Source organism: Zeugodacus cucurbitae, chromosome X, assembly GCF_028554725.1.
Source record: "Zeugodacus cucurbitae isolate PBARC_wt_2022May chromosome X, idZeuCucr1.2, whole genome shotgun sequence".
In the NCBI taxonomy this organism is placed as follows: Eukaryota; Metazoa; Arthropoda; class Insecta; order Diptera; family Tephritidae; genus Zeugodacus; species Zeugodacus cucurbitae.
This window is the reverse complement of record NC_071672.1, coordinates 2913719-2930787: the sequence shown is the minus strand read 5'-3', so window position 1 is coordinate 2930787 and position 17069 is coordinate 2913719.

Here is a 17069-nt window from a genome sequence, read left to right as displayed (position 1 = left end):
ACAGTTGTTTTCGAGCACAGTTGTTTTCGAGCACAGGTGTTTTCGAGCACAGGTGTTTTTGAGCACAGTAGTTTTGTGTGTGTAGGCGCGTGTTAGGTAGTACCTTTTGGGGTTTACGTGGTTTACCCACATTGTTAGCGTGGGTGCTGACTCTCATAGAGTCTCAGTGTTTTCTGTGTTTGTTGTTTTTCTGCTTTTTGGTTTTTCTGCCAGTGAGTGTTGTGTCGAGTGTCTGGTACTGAGTTGCCACTTGTTTCCGGGGGGATTGGGCAGGTTTTGCTCAAAGGGTGCCGGTGTCTGTCCGAGTGTTGAAGGTGCTGATTTTTGTTTAGACTGCGTTCGTAGCTGTTAACCTTTGACCTACAGTGCGATTTGGTTCAGCTCCACATCGGTTGGCTTGGAGCCGTTACGGGGACTTTGTTCTGTCCGGCGGTTTATTGGGTGACCAGTTCCAGACCGTTGGCTGGAGTTGTGGGTTGTGCCCTTGCGATTTCGCAATAATCGACTGCTTAGGTGGTAGCAGCTACTGGACGATTCTATTCTTATAGTTAGTTCCTTCAGTGCGTTCAGTCACACGTGTCTTGAGAGCAGCTGTTCCAAGTCTTGTCTGGTCGAGTGGCTTCTGTGCCAGTGTTTTGCCGGCGGATCAGCCTGCCTGGTGAAAGGCCGGAAGTAGAAATGCTTCCCTCACGGAGGAGAAGGGCTAAGCACCCTGCTGGGAATGAGGGGAAAGAGCTAGCGTTAGCAGTGGAGACCTCGTCGGCTGATGAAGGTACTGGACCTTCGGTTGGGTCCCCGCCGCGTAGGAAGGTTAGGATAGGATCGCCATCGTTGGTGATGTTAGGGGATGGGAGTAGTTGTGCTGATATGGGTGACACCGCTGAAGAAGTGGTTGTCCACCCTATTGTTAGCAAGCGTGGAGGTGTAGTAAGGATTAAGGGGAAGAAGCGCATTAAGGGTACTTCTGCAAAGGAGTGTCCTGTTAGCGCTGTTAAGGAGGGTGGAGAAAATGGTGGTGTGGTTGGGGGAGGCGCTATTAGCCATGTTGCTGCTATGAAGGCAGTGACGGCGGAATTAAACGCATTGGTGTTTGGGGTTGTAGACTTTGAGGTCACTACTGCGAAGGGGCTGATGGAGCTTGCCTCGAAGTACGAGGCGCTTCTGATGACGGTAGTAACCGAGAATGCCCATCTTCGCGGTCAGGTTGACGCTCTCAGGGGGGGTTGTGGGGGATCTATTCCCCAATCGAAGAGGTCGGTTGTGGGTTTGGCTCCGGCTGAGTCGGTGCGTGCGCCTCCGGCGCCAGTGTTGGAGGCGATTGCTCCGGCATTGCCGAAGCCGGTTGAGACTTGGTCGGTGGTGGTGAGAAGCAAGGCCCCTACCACATCCTCTAAGGAGGTGATTAAGAAGGTCGTGAAGGAGGTGGGACCTTCCCTCGGAGTGCGTGTACACGAGGTGAAGCCGATTAAGGGTGGTGGGGTGGTTATTCGCACCCCCTCTGTTTTAGAGAGGGAAAAGGTGGCGAATAATGCCAAGTTCGGGGAGGTGGGGTTGGATGTGAGTGTGAACCGGAAGTTGGGTCCGCGGGTTGTGGTTCAGGGGGTTCACACCGAAATCTCCCATGATGACTTCATGGAGGAGCTCTTTCGGTTGAACCTTCAGGACATCAGCCCTGAGGCACGACAGTCAGATGTGCGGATGGTCAGTCGGCCCTGGAAGGTGGCTGCTGATGGTAGCACCAACGTTGTCCTTGAGGGGTCGGACAAATTAATGTCCGCCCTTTTGGAGGCGGGAAGGTGCTACATAAAGTGGTTCTCCTTCAGGGTTCGACCGGATAGCCCAGTTGCTGGCTGCTTCCGGTGTATGGGTTTTGACCATAGAGTGGCTGAGTGTAGGGCCAAATCAGATGTTTGTAGGCGGTGCGGTCAAGAAGGACATAGAGCTGCCGGTTGTGGTAATGCCCCTCATTGTCGCAACTGTGCATTTAAGGGTAGGCCAGCTGGGCATCTTATGATGTCAGCTGTTTGCCCGATTTACTGTGGCGTTGTTGAGCGTGCCCTCCCCAGACACTGATGGGGGGGGTTTTTCAGCTTAATTGTCAGGGGTCGTATGCCGTTATGTGTGAGTTGGGGGGTTGTATGATTGAGGGGGGGTGTGGCATTGCCTTACTTCAGGAGCCTTACGCCACCAATGGTGTGGTTCGGGGTCTTCCTGGAGGTTTTAGGGTCTTTACGGACCTTGGGGTTAATGCTGCAATAGTTGTGAATGATTCCGGCTACGATTGTGTAGTCTTGGATTCGTCACAACAGGGGGTGTGTGTGTCTATAGAGGGGGAGTTCGGTAGAATGATTGTCGCTAGTTTGTATTGCAAATTTAGCGAGCCCCTAGAGCCCTACCTGGCTATATGGATAAGTTACTACTTCTGGCGAGTGGTAGCCCATTAGTCCTAGGGTTGGATGCGAATGCCTCGTCCTCGATGTGGTTTAGTAAGGTATCTAGACATTCGTCTGGATATCAAAGCCACGTTCGAGGCGAGGTAATGAATGAATGGGTGTTGGCTAAGGGCCTTCACATTCTGAATGAGCCGAGTGAGTGGTATACGTTTGATGGGCCTAGGGGTGTGAGTGATATTGACGTGACGCTTATGAATGAGGCAGCAAGTAGAGTGTTTGATTTTAAGTGGGAGGTTAGAGGAGGGTGGGGTCTGAGTGATCATAATTTGATCCAAATTGTGGTTGCTCCTCGTTCCCCTCCTTTGGTGTGTGTGAGTCCATTGCGGCGATGGCGTACCTCTGGTATTGACTGGAACCGATATGGACAGAGTGTAAGGGAAGCGGTGTTAGAAATACCGCTTAGAGTGTTTGATGATCTGGAAGTGGATGAGCAAATTGCTCGGCTGTGTGAGTTGGTGTGGGGTGTGAATGACAGATTGTTCAGGAAGTGTGGAAGTTTTAGGGTTAGAAAAATTAAGTGGTGGACGCATGAGTTAACCTTGAAGAGGAGGACTGTCCGGCGGTTGAGACGAAAGTTTCAACGTGCTCGGCGGTTCAATTCTGACAGGCTGTCCCAGTTTAGATATGATTTTAGTTGTGCGATGAATGAATATAAAGATATGATTGTGAAAATTAAAGAAGAAGAGTGGAGGAGTTTTGTGAATGACAATAGGGATGACCCCTGGGGTCAGGTCTATAAGATCTGCAGGGGTCGTAAGAGGGAGGATATCACCTCTCTTCGTGTTGGTGACACTGTGTTATCAACGTGGAGAGAGTGTGCTGGGGTTCTGTTAGGAGCGTTCTTTCCCAGGGCTGAGGTTCAGGCACCCCATGCACATGAGGTACCTGTTCCTCCATTAGATGATGGGGAGCTGGGATATGCCTTTGGCCTGGTCAGGTCTAAACGGTCTCCAGGTTTTGATGGTCTGAACGGAGAGATGTGCAAATGCTTGTGGAAGTTCATTCCGGAATACTTGGAGGTCATTTATGATAAGTGCATTTGTGAGGGATATTTTCCACGTGAGTGGAAAAGTGCCAGGGTTGTTCCTCTCCTGAAGTCTCCTGATAAGATCAGGAGTGATCCTCGTTCTTATCGGGGCATCAGTCTCCTTCCAGTGCTTGGAAAAGTGCTGGAAAGAGTTATGGTGGAACGGCTTCAGGAGCTAACGCGGGATTTGAGGTCGAATAGGCAGTATGGGTTCAGGAAAGGACGCAGTGTAGAAGATGCCTGGATGTATGTTCAGAATGCTGTGAGGGAGAATACCAACAAATATGTCCTTGGCATATTTGTTGACTTCAAGGGGGCGTTTGATTACCTAATCTGGGATCGTGTGATTCAACGGCTAGAGGAACTTAACTGTTCGGAAATTAGTCTCTGGCGGAGCTTCTTTTCGGACAGGAAAGCCTCTATCGTTGGTATGAATGGGAGTGTGGAGATTGGAGTGGTTCGTGGCTGCCCGCAGGGATCCATCTGTGGTCCATATATTTGGAACCTCATGATGGACTCACTGCTTGGGCAGCTCGAACCACTCTGCAGGTGTTGTGCGTATGCGGATGACCTGCTTCTTTTAGTTGAAGGCTGTTCGAGGTCTGAGATTGAAAGGGTAGGAGGGCAATTGTTGGAGATTGCTCATAATTGGGGTGTGGGTGTGGGGGTTGACATATCGATGGATAAAACGGTGACAATGCTCTTAAAGGGTAGACTGTCACCGGGGCGTCCACCGGTTGTCCGTGTGAATGGGGTTGACCATGAGTGAAAGAATGTGTTTTACTCCACACTTAGTGAATGTGAAGCGGCGGCTGCAGGCGATTGTTGGTAGTGTCAGGCGCGTTTTACGGAGTGATTGGGGTCTCGGGCGTCGTGCTGTTCGCTCCATATATCGAGGTTTGTTTGTGGCCTGTGCCACTTATGGATCTCCTATATGGTGGAAGGTGGCTACGATGGTTTCGGGTCATCGAAAACTTCTTTCTATACAGCGTTGCATGATGCTTGCCTGTTTGCCTGTATGTCGCACCGTTTCTACGGATGCGTTGCAGGTTTTATTGGGTGTGCCCCCTCTTGACCTGATTGTTTTACAGCGTGCTGTTTCTTTCAGGTTGAGGAGGGGTTTGAGTGTGTTATTGCTGCGGAATGAATGGATTTCTGACGATGATGTGGAGAGGTTGGGATATCTAGGAAGCAAGAGGCTTCTAGATGACAGGGTTAGGAGTAGGTGGCAAGACCGTTGGGATAATAGTCCTAACGGTCGTGTGACTTATGAGTACATTCGGGATGTTGGGTTTGTTGGGGAAAACCCAGATTTCAGATTCTGTCTGAGTCTGGGTTTCCTACTTACGGGGCATGGGCCTTTGAATGCTTTTTTGCATCAGAGGCGCCTCTCTGATGGAATGGAATGTATGTGTGGGGCGCGTGTTGAGGATTGGGTGCATGTTATTGCTGAATGCCCGATGTACTCGGACATTAGGGACCTTGGGGGTATGGGGATTAGTTGGACTGATGGACGGTTAGATGTTAGTGGTGTGATCTCCACTAGTTGGGATGCCGAACGATTAGAATTATTTGGTGTGTTTGCGCGTGAGGTGTTTAAGCGGCGAAGACAATTAGCTGGAAACTAAGTATAGTTTCTTTGTGTGAATGGTGTGTGTATTGTGTGTGTATTGGATGAGAGAATGGGGTCCAACCCCTGGTCACCAGTCCAGAGCAGTATGGAAGCTCAACTGGTAGTAGTTTGTACGAGTACGAGGTCTGACCGGAGACTTAATTCTGGTACCACGGGGAGTAGGAGCCCTTGGAGTTCGCTCCAACCTACTCGTGCGGACTGGCCCCCCGGGGAGTATCGTGGTGGTTGTGGTTTAATACCCGAATGCGGGGAGAGTGATATTTGTCACTCAATGTGGAGTTGCATTGCAACCGGGTGCTGGACCCAAAGTACGGCAGAGGTTTTAGATAGGCCTCGAACCTCACCAAGGTGGTTAGTGTGTCCATTCCACACGCCAATTGGTACTGAATAATGCTTTGCATTTTTCGGGGCGCTGATCATCGCATTGATTTGATCCGCTGTGCTTTTGAGCACCGTGAGGTAAGGCCGTCGTCGGCAGGTACTCACGTTAATATTGGCTTTAGATGTCCCTATCTACTTGGTAGTAGTTTCAACTACGAGGTCTGACCGGAGACTTAATTCTGGTACCACGGGGAGTAGGAGCCCTTGGAGTTCGCTCCAACCTACTCGTGCGGACTGGCCCCTCGGGGAGTATCGTGGTGGTTGTGGTTTAATACCCGAATGCGGGGAGAGTGATATTTGTCACTCAATGTGGAGTTGCATTGCAACCGGGTGCTGGACCCAAAGTACGGCAGAGGTTTTAGATAGGCCTCGAACCTCACCAAGGTGGTTAGTGTGTCCATTCCACACGCCAATTGGTACTGAATAATGCATTGCATTTTTCGGGGCGCTGATCATCGCATTGATTTGATCCGCTGTGCTTTTGAGCACCGTGAGGTAAGGCCGTCGTCGGCAGGTACTCACGTTAATATTGGCTTTAGATGTCCCTATCTACTCAGTTGTTTGTAGAACCTCGAAGTGAACGGACGTGTTTGCGCATCATTGCGAGTTTTTAAAAGCGATTTTAAAAGTGTTTTTCAGTATTCTGAAAGTGATAGAATTTTTCGGTTTTTCCGGTTTTCGGTATTCCGTAGTGACAGTATAAACAGTTAGCAGGTACGTGAGGGATTATACACATCGTGTATATTCCCAAAAGTGTGTGCGGTTAGCGGCTTAAGCCATTAACTTAGTGTGGAATTTCCCAGCAGTGCGCGCAGTTAGCGGCATCGGCCATTAACAGACTATTGTGTACAGTGCAGGTAGTGGAAGTGCTGTGTTTTTGTTGTGTGTGAGTGTTGTGCGGCAGAAATGCCTCCACCACGGAGGAGAGGGGCAAAAGCCCCAGCGGAAAGTGAGGACTCCGGGCCTTCAATGGTCCAAGTGGAGTCATCGACGGACGAAGACGGAGTGGGGCAACCCTTGCGGCCCCCACCCAAGAGGAAGGCGCGATTGGGTTCGCCACCACAGGCGAACTCGGGCGAGAGCGGGACGGATGGGGTACTCCAGAAGCTGGATATGGTTGCAACCAAAGCAGCCGTAGGACTGAAGGCTGCGGCGAAGGACGGAGCCAATGGAGGCAGGAAAGGTTGCCTGGACAAGGTAGGAGGCAACAAGATGGGGGTCATGTTACGGCGATGAAAGCCGTAACAGCCCAGTTGAACGAAGTTGTGTTCAGGGCGAAAAGCCTCGAAGTCACAACAATGAAGGAACTCGTAGGGATCGCCTCTAAATATGAGGAGATTCTTATGAGTGTCCTAACAGAAAATGCTCACCTTCGTGGGCAAATTGAGGGTTTGAAGGGTGGTATTGGGACACCTTCCGTCCCTCGGAGCATAGCAGGGGCAGCTGCTGCTCCTTCGGCGCCTGCCCCTCCGGCACCCGTGCTGGAGGCAATTGCGCCGACGATGCCGAAACCAGTGGAAACCTGGTCGGTAGTGGTGAGGAGTAAGGCTCCTGTGACTTCCTCTAAGGAAGTAATCAAGAAGGTTGTTAAGGAGGTGGGACCTTCTCTTGGAGTGCGCGTTCACGAAGTGAAGGCTATTAAGGGTGGTGGGGTGGTTATTCGTACCCCCTCGGTCTTGGAGAGGGAGAAAGTGGCGAGCAACGCCAAATTCGGTGAGGTAGGGTTGGACGTTCTTCTTCTTCTTAACTGGCGTAGAAACCGCTTACGCGGTTATAGCCGAGTCCACAACAGTGCGCCACGCATCTCTCCTTTTGGCGGTTTGGCGCCAATTGGTAATACCAAGTGAAGACAGGTCCTTCTCCACCTGGTCCTTCCACCGGAGTGGAGGTCTCCCTCTTCATCGGCTTCCACCAGCGGGTACTGCATCGAAAACTTTCAGAGCTGGGGCACTTTCATCCATTCGAACAACATGACCCAGCCAGCGTAGCCGCTGTCTTTTTATTCGCTGGACTATGTCTATGTCGTCGAACAACACATACAGCTCATCATTCCATCTTCTGCGGTATTCGCCGTTGCCAATGTTTAAGGGACCGTAAATCTTCCGCAAAACCTTTCTCTCGAAAACTCCTAGTGCCGTCTCATCGGATGTTGACACCGTCCACGCTTCTGCACCATAAAGTAGGACGGGAATGATGAGGGACTTGTAGAGTTTAGTTTTTGTTCGTCGAGAGAGGACTTTACTTTTCAATTGCCTACTCAGTCCATAGTAGCACCTGTTGGCAAGAGTGATTCTGCGTTGGATTTCAAGGCTGACATTATTATCGGTGTTAATGTTGGTTCCTAGGTATACGAAATTATCTACAACTTCAAAGTTATGACTGTCAACAGTGACGTGGGAGCCAAGACGCGAATGCGCTGACTGTTTGTTTGATGACAGGAGATATTTCGTCTTGTCCTCGTTCACCACCAGACCCATTCGCTTCGCTTCCTTATCCAGGCGGGAAAAAGCAGAACTAACGGCGCGGGTGTTGTTTCCGATGATATCAATATCATCGGCGTACGCCAGGAGCTGTACACTCTTGTAGAAGATTGTACCTTCTCTATTTAGCTCTGCAGCTCTTATAATTTTCTCCAGCATCAAGTTAAAGAAGTCGCACGATAGCGAGTCACCTTGTCTGAAACCTCGTTTGGTATCGAACGACGTTAGCGTCAATAAAAAGTTGGGGCCCAGGGTCGTTGTACAGGGAGTACACACGGAGATATCCCATGAAGAATTCATGGAGGAGCTGTTTCGGCTGAACCTTCGGGAGTTCAGCCCCGAGTCCAAAAAGACGGACGTAAGGATGGTCAGTCGTCCCTGGAAGGTGGCGACTGATGGTAGGACAAATGTTGTCCTCGAGGGCACGGACAAACTAATGTCCACCCTTCTGGAGGCGGGTAGGTGCTACGTCAAGTGGTTCTCCTTCCGTGTTCGTGCGGATAGTCCCGTGACCGGCTGCTTCCGGTGTATGGGTTTTGATCACCGAGTGGCAGAATGCAGGGCCAAGTCCGATGTCTGTCGGAGGTGTGGTCAGGAAGGCCACAGGGCTGCCAGTTGCGTCAATGCCCCCCATTGTCGCAACTGTGCGTTTAAAGGAAGGCCAGCTGGACATCTCATGATGTCGGCTGCCTGTCCGATTTACTGTGGGGTCGTCGGACGTGCTCTCGCCAGACATTAATGGGTGAGATTTTTCAATTAAATTGCCAGGGTCCTTATGCTGTTATGTGCGAGTTAGGGAGTTGCATGATAGAGGGTGGGAACCATACGCCACTAATTTTGGAATGGTAAGTGGTTTTCCTGGGGGTTTTAGGGTCTTCGCGGACCTTGGGTGTAGTGCTGAAATAGTTGTGACTGACCCAAGCTATGACTGCATAGTTTTGGATTCGTCACAAGAGGGTGTATGTGTTTCTGTAGAGGGGGGGTTCGGTAGGCTGATTGTTGCTAGTATGTATTGTAAGTTTAGGGAACCTATAGAGCCTTATCTGCGATACATGGATAACCTACTACTACTTGCGAGTGGTAGCCCATTTATCCTAGGGATGGATGCGAATGCCACGTCCTCGATGTGGTTTAGCAAGTTTTCTCGATGGGCGCACAGATATCGGAGCCACATTCGGGGTCGGGCATTAAGCGAATGGATGGCAGCGTGTCCTTGATCAATGAGGCAGCAAGTAGGGCGTTCAGTTTTAGGTGGGAGATTATGGAAGGGTGGGGATTGAGCGATCATAATTTGATTAAAATTATGTTTACTCCTAATTCCCCTCCCTCGACGTATGTAAGTCCATTGCGGCGATGGCGTACCTCTGGTATCGACTTGAACCAATATGGACAGTGTGTTAGGGAAGCGGTATTGGACATACCGCTCAGTGAGTTTGAAAATCTGGGGGTGGACGAGCAAATTGCTCGGTTGTATGAATTGGTCTGGGGAGTGAACAATAGGTTGTTGAAGAAGTATAAAGATTTTAGGGTTCGAAAAATCAAATGGTGGACGCAGGAATTAACCCTGAAGAGAAGAGCTGTCCGGCGATTGAGACGGAAGTTTCAACGAGCTCGACGGTCTAATTCGGATAGGTTGGCCCAGATTAGGAACGATTTCAGTTGTGCGATGCATGAATATAAGGCCATGCTTATAAAAATCAAAGAAGAGGAGTGGAGGGGGTTCGTTAATGAGCATAAGGATGACCCCTGGGGTCAGGTCTTAAGGATTTGTAGGGGTCGTAGGAGGGAGGACATCACTTCTCTTCGTGTTGATGACACTGTGTTATCAACATGGAGTGAGTGTGCAGGGGTTCTGTTAGGAGCGTTCTTTCCTAGGGCTTAGGAGCTGGCACCTCTTGCACAAGAGGTACCGGTTCCTCCACTTGATGATGGGGAGTTGGGATATGCCTTTAGCCTGGTTAGGTCTAAACGGTCCCCAGGTCTTGATGGTTTGAACGGAGAGCTGTGCAAAAGCTTGTGGAAGTTCATTCCGGAATACTTGGAGGTCATTTACGATAAGTGCATTTGTGAAGGATATTTTCCACGTCAGTGGAAAAGTGCTAGGGTTGTTCCTCTTCTGAAGTCACCTGATAAGATTAGGAGTGATCCACGATCTTATCGGGGCTTCAGTCTTCTTCCAGTGCTTGGTAAAGTACTGGAGAGGGTTATGGTGGAACGGCTTCAGGAGCTAACGCGGGATCTGCGGTCGGATAGGCAGTACGGTTACAGGAAGGGACGCAGCGTAGAGGATGCTTGGTTTTATGTCCAGAGGGTCATCAGGGAGAATACCAACAAATATGTCCTCATCATATTTGTTGACTTCAAGGGGGCATTTGATTTCCTAATCTGGGATCGGGTGATTCAACGATTGGAGGAACTTGGCTGTCCGGAAATTAGTCTCTGGCAGAGCTACTTTTCGGACAGAAAAGCCTCTATCGTTTGAATGATTGGTAGCGTGGATATTGGGGTAGAACGGGGCTGCCCACAGGGATCCATCTGTGGTCCATATATATGGAACCTAATGATGGACTCTCTGCTTGGCCAACTTGAAACACTTTGTAGTTGTTGTGCATATGCAGACGATCTACTTCTCCTAGTTGAAGGTCGTTCACGGTTGGAGTTAGAACGAAAGGGTGAACGATTGTTAGAAATTGTTCACAATTGGGGTATAGGTGTGGGGGTTGACGTATCGGTTGACAATACGGTGACAATGCTCTTGAAAGGCATACTGTCATCGGCTCGTCCACCGATTGTCCGAATGAATGGGGTCAATATCAGGGATGTGACGCAAGTCAAATATCTGGGATTGACCACCGGTGAAAGGATGTGTTTCACTCCTCACTTGATTAGCGTGGAGGAGCGTCTGTTAGGAATTGTCTGCAAGGTCAAACGTGTGTTAAGGAGTGATTGGGGTCTCGGACGTCGTGCGGTTCGTACTATATATAGCGGCTTATTTGTGGCCTGTGCCACATATGGAGCCGCTATATGGTGGGAATTAGCATCAAAGGTCAGGGGTCGCCCAGATTGTTAAGATGTGTCCTGAGCTTACAGTGGCCCGTGTATATACCCACCAATACCCTCAGTTTGCATCTTGGGAGGTTTATTAAGCATTTGAATCTTTTGGTATTGTAACCTCCCAATAGACCTTTTGACTGGCGCAATCCAGCTGAATGGCGCCAAAGCTCCTCCCTAACCCTTCTTTCCTCTGCCCGGAACATATCCCTGATAGTGCGGGGACCCACTGCTAGAAAGGGTTCTGGCCCAGTAGGTATAGTTGCAGCAGCTGTGCGAGCCAGCTCGTCTGCAATTTCGTTCCCTTCTATCCCCTTATGTCCCGGCACCCAGATCAGGTGAACTGGTGACGCTGATAGGTAATTTAGCCTATCCATACACTCTCTGGCCAGGCGGGACTTCGTTTCGTATGAGGAAAGCGCTTTTAGTGCCGCCTGGATATCGCTCATGATGGCAATTCTCTCGTTATGATACCTGCGCTGAATGTTTATTTCAGCGCACCGATAAATTGCATAAACTTCAGCCTGGAATATGCTTGGAAAAGCACCCAGTGGCACAGAGAGTTTAGTGCGAGGGCCTGTTATTCCCGCACCTATGCCCTCAGATGTCGTAGAACCGTCAGTGTACCAGTGCAGCGCGTTGCTTTTCAATAAAGCTTCGAAGGCCTGACTGTCCCAGTTGTCTATTTTTCCTAGGGTGATCGTGAAACTCCTAGTGAAGTTGGTCTCTCGGATAGTATCATCTCTAGGAAGGAGTGCTAGAGGGATTCTCTCGCCAATCTCCATCATGTTCCTGGATGATATTACTTTGCCTTTTCCGTACCCATCCGCTGTCATTTGCAGAATGGTCAGGTCGGCGCAGTGTTTGATCACAAAGTGCAGTGGGGTGAGGTTAAGAATAGTCTCCATCGCTGCTGTGGGACATGTCCTCATCGCTCCGCATATTTAGCTTCACTACAGAAAGGGAAGCCTTGTCTGCCCATGCCACCGCTCCATAAGTGATAATTGGTCTAACTATCATGGTGTACATCCATCTAATGATGTATTAGCTGCAGCCCCAGGTCCTGCCAGCCAGACGTTTACACACCATGAGTGCCTTGGTTGCCTTGGTAACCACATTATCCACTTGAGTATTCCAGCGAAGAGAAGCGTCCAAGGTAATTCCTAGATATTTCACTGCGCTGGAGAATCCTATATCACTGCCGCTAAGTTTAATGGTCCTTAGAGCCGGCAGGGTTCTCCGTCTAGTGAAAGGGACGATAGTTGTTTTGGCAGGGTTGATACCTAGACCAACCCTGTCGCACCAACGTTTTGCTAGACTAAGACCTCTTTGAATAATATCACAGAGGGTACTTTCGAATTTTCCTATTGCCAGTATCACTATGTCGTCCGCATATCCTTGACACCGGATTCCGTTCTCGGATAGTAGCACTAGGAGTTCGTCCACCAGGAGGCTCCAGAGTAGAGGAGACAGAACCCCCCTTGAGGTGCCGATCTGAATTGTGCTTTCCCCTGAGATGGTCTCAGCAATTCTCGAGCGAAGCAGCGCTTCCGTCCATCTGCAGATTGGATCGGCAATTTGCCTCTTTTTCATGGCATTGATAATGCTAGTGTGTGAGGTATTATCGAATGCTCCCTCGATGTCTAGGAAAGCACATAGAGCTACTTCTCCGTCCTCTAGAGATTTCCGGATATCAGTTGTTAGCTGATACAGGGCAGTGTTGGTAAACCTGCCAGCTCTGTACGCATGCTGATTTCCGTGCAAAGGTTGCACCTTGAGTGCCTTTCCTCTAATCTCATTGTCGACTATCTTCTCCATGCTTTTCAGCATGAAGGATGTTAGACTGATTGGCCTGAAAGAGCCTTCCTCCCTATTTTGGGTATGAAGATGACCCTAGCTATCCTCCAGGGGAGCGGAATGTATGCTAAAGCAAGACTCGCTCTCATCAATCCCACCAGGTGAGTTATTAAGGATTCTCCTCCATGCTGTAGAAGGTCCGGGAAGATCCCGTCCGCTCCTGGCGCCTTGAATTTCCTGAAAGATCCTAAAGACCATTTCACTGAGTCCACTGTGAATAGCTTTCCCGCGAGTGCCCAATCAGTGCGTTTGGGGTGGTAAGGACCTTTCTCCACAACCTGATTTTCCGGGATCGACTCCGGGAAGTGCGTACTCAGCAGCACTCTTATCCTGTCTTCTCCGCTTGTTGTATAAGATCCGTTAGGGAGTTTGATAGCTAATGTAGTATCACTTTTCCCCCTGACTAGGGCCTTATGTAATCTCGCAGCCTCTGGCGTCGAGGAGACGCTTTCACAAAAGTTCCTGAAGCTGTCTCTCTTTGCCTGTCTGATCTCCTTGTTATAGTTTGTCAGACTTGTCCTATACTCCAACCAGCACCCTGTGAGTTTCGCTTTCTTGAAAAGCTTGCGCACAGCGGTTCTGAGTTTAGAGAGTTTTCTGTTCCACCAGTTGCAGGATTGCCTGCCGGTGGACTTACTAATAGGGCAGCTGTTGTGGTATGCGTCAATGACGTAATGTGTAATTGCAGTGACCCTGCTTTCCACTGACCCTACAGATCTGTCCCTAGAGCCCCTAGAGCCCTACCTGGGCTACATGGATAAGCTACTACTACTGGGGAGTAGTAGCCCATTTATCCTAGGGTTGGATGCGAATGCCTCGTCCTCGATGTGGTTTAGTAAGGTATCCAGACGTTCGTCTGGATATCAGAGCCACATCCGAGGCGAGGTATTGAGTGAATGGGTGGTGGCTAAGAGCCTCCACATTTTCAATGAGCCGAGTGAATGGTTTACGTTTGAGGGGCCTAGGGGCATGAGTGATATTGACGTAACGTTAATGAATGAGGCAGCAAGGAGAGCGTTTGACGTCAGTTGGGAGATTAGGGGAGGGTGGGGATTGAGTGACCATAATTTGATACAAATTATGGTTTCTCCGCAATCCCCACCCTCGGCGTACGTGGGTCCATTGCGACGATGGCGTACCTCTGGTACTGACTGGAACCAATATGGACAGAATGTAAGGGAAGCGGTATTGGAAATACCGGTTAGTGAGTTTGAGGAACTGGGGGTGAACGAGCAAATTGCTCGGCTGTATGAGTTGGTCTGGAAGTATGAAAGTTCTAGGATTAGGAAAATTAAGTGGTGGACTGGGCGAAAAGCCTCGAAGTCACAACGATGAAGGAACTCGTAGGGATCGCCTCTAAATATGAGGAGTTTCTTATGAGTGTCCTGACGGAAAATGCTCATCTTCGTGGGCAAATTGAGGGATTGAAGGGGGGTTGTGGGACATCTTCCGTCCCTCGGAGCAGAGCAGGGGCGGCTGCAGCTGCTCCCTCGGCGCCTGCCCCTCCAGCACCCGTGCTGGAGGCAATTGCGCCGACGGTGCGGAAATCAGTGGAAACCTGGTCGGTTGTGGTGAGGAGCAAGGCTCCTGTGACTTCCTCAAAGGAAGTCATAAATAAAGTTGTTAAGGAGGTGGGTCCTTTACTGGGTGTTCGCGTCCATGACGTGAAGACAATAAAGGGGGGTGGCGTAGTGATACGCACTCCCTCTGTTGCTGAGAGGGAGAAAGTGGCGAGCAACGCCAAATTCGGTGAGGTAGGGTTGGACGTTAGCGTCAATAAAAAGTTGGGGCCAAGGGTCGTTGTACAGGGAGTACACACGGAGATATCCCATGAAGAATTCATGGAGGAGCTGTTTCGGCTGAACCTTCGGGAGTTCAGCCCCGAGTCCAAAAAGACGGACGTGAGGATGGTCAGTCGTCCCTGGAAGGTGGCGACTGATGGCAGGACAAATGTTGTCCTAGAGGGTACGGCCAAACTAATGTCCACCCTCCTGTCGGCGGGTAGGTGCTACGTCAAGTGGTTCTCCTTCCGTGTTCGTGCGGATAGTCCCGTGACCGGCTGCTTCCGGTGCATGGGTTTTGATCACCGAGTGGCAGAATACAGGGCCAAGTCCGATGTCTGTCGGAGGTGTGGTCAGGAGGGCCACCGGGCTGCCAGTTGCGTCAATGTCCCCCATTGTCGCAACTGTGCGTTTAAAGGAAGGCCAGCTGGACATCTCATGATGTCGGCTGCCTGTCCCATTTACTGTGGGGTTGTCGGACGTGCTCTCGCCAGACATTAATGGGTGTGATTTTTCAATTAAATTGCCAGGGTTCTTATGCCGTTATGTGCGTGTTAGGGAGTTGCTTGATAGAGGGTGGGTGCAGCATCGCCCTACTCCATGAACCATACGCCACCAATTTTAGAATGGTAAGTGGTCTTCCTGGGGGTTTCAGGGTCTTCGCGGACCTTAGGTGTAATGCTGCAATACTTGTGACTGACCCAAGCTATAACTGCACAGTTTACCTTTACTGGGTGTTCGCGTCCATGACGTGAAGACAATAAAGGGGGGTGGCGTAGTGATACGCACTCCCTCTGTTGCTGAGAGGGAGAAAGTGGCGAGCAACGCCAAATTCGGTGAGGTAGGGTTGGACGTTAGCGTCAATAAAAAGTTGGGGCCAAGGGTCGTTGTACAGGGAGTACACACGGAGATATCCCATGAAGAATTCATGGAGGAGCTGTTTCGGCTGAACCTTCGGGAGTTCAGCCCCGAGTCCAAAAAGACGGACGTGAGGATGGTCAGTCGTCCCTGGAAGGTGGCGACTGATGGCAGGACAAATGTTGTCCTAGAGGGTACGGCCAAACTAATGTCCACCCTCCTGTCGGCGGGTAGGTGCTACGTCAAGTGGTTCTCCTTCCGTGTTCGTGCGGATAGTCCCGTGACCGGCTGCTTCCGGTGCATGGGTTTTGATCACCGAGTGGCAGAATACAGGGCCAAGTCCGATGTCTGTCGGAGGTGTGGTCAGGAGGGCCACCGGGCTGCCAGTTGCGTCAATGTCCCCCATTGTCGCAACTGTGCGTTTAAAGGAAGGCCAGCTGGACATCTCATGATGTCGGCTGCCTGTCCCATTTACTGTGGGGTTGTCGGACGTGCTCTCGCCAGACATTAATGGGTGTGATTTTTCAATTAAATTGCCAGGGTTCTTATGCCGTTATGTGCGTGTTAGGGAGTTGCTTGATAGAGGGTGGGTGCAGCATCGCCCTACTCCATGAACCATACGCCACCAATTTTAGAATGGTAAGTGGTCTTCCTGGGGGTTTCAGGGTCTTCGCGGACCTTAGGTGTAATGCTGCAATACTTGTGACTGACCCAAGCTATAACTGCACAGTTTTGGACTCGTCACAAGAGGGTGTATGTGTTTCTGTAGAGGGGGGGTTCGGTAGGCTGATTATTGCTAGCATGTATTGTAAGTTTAGGCAACCTTTAGAGCCTTATCTTCGATACATGGATAAGCTACTACAACTTGCGGGTAGTAGCCCATTTATCTTAGGGATGCATGCGAATGCCATATCCTCGATGTGGTGTAGCAAGTTTCCCCGATGGGCTCGTAAATATCGGAGCTACACTCGGGGACTGGCATTAAGCTTATGGGTGGCTGCTAACAGTCTCCACACCTTAAATGAACCAAGCCAGTGGTTCACATTTGATGGGCCTAGAGGGGGGAGCGACATTGACGTGTCCTTAATCAATGAGGCAGCAAATAGGGCGTTCAGTTTTAGGTGGGAGATTAGTGGAGGGTGGGGATTGAGCGATCATAATTTCATTAAAATTATGTTTACTCCTAATTCCCCTCCCTCGACGTATGTAAGTCCATTGCGGCGATGGCGTACCTCTGGTATCGACTTGAACCAATATGGACAGTGTGTTAGGGAAGCGGTATTGGACATACCGCTCAGTGAGTTTGAAAATCTGGGGGTGGACGAACAAATTGCTCGGCCATACGAATTGGTCTGGGGAGTGAACGATAGGTTGCTGAAGAAGTTTAAAGATTTCAGGGTTAGGAAAATTAAGTGGTGGACGCAGGAATTAACCCTGAAGAGGAGGGCTGTCCGACGATTGAGACGGAAGTTTCAACGCGCTCGACGGTCCAATTCCGATAGGTTATCTCAGATTAGGTATGAGTTTAGTTGCGCGATGCATGAGTAT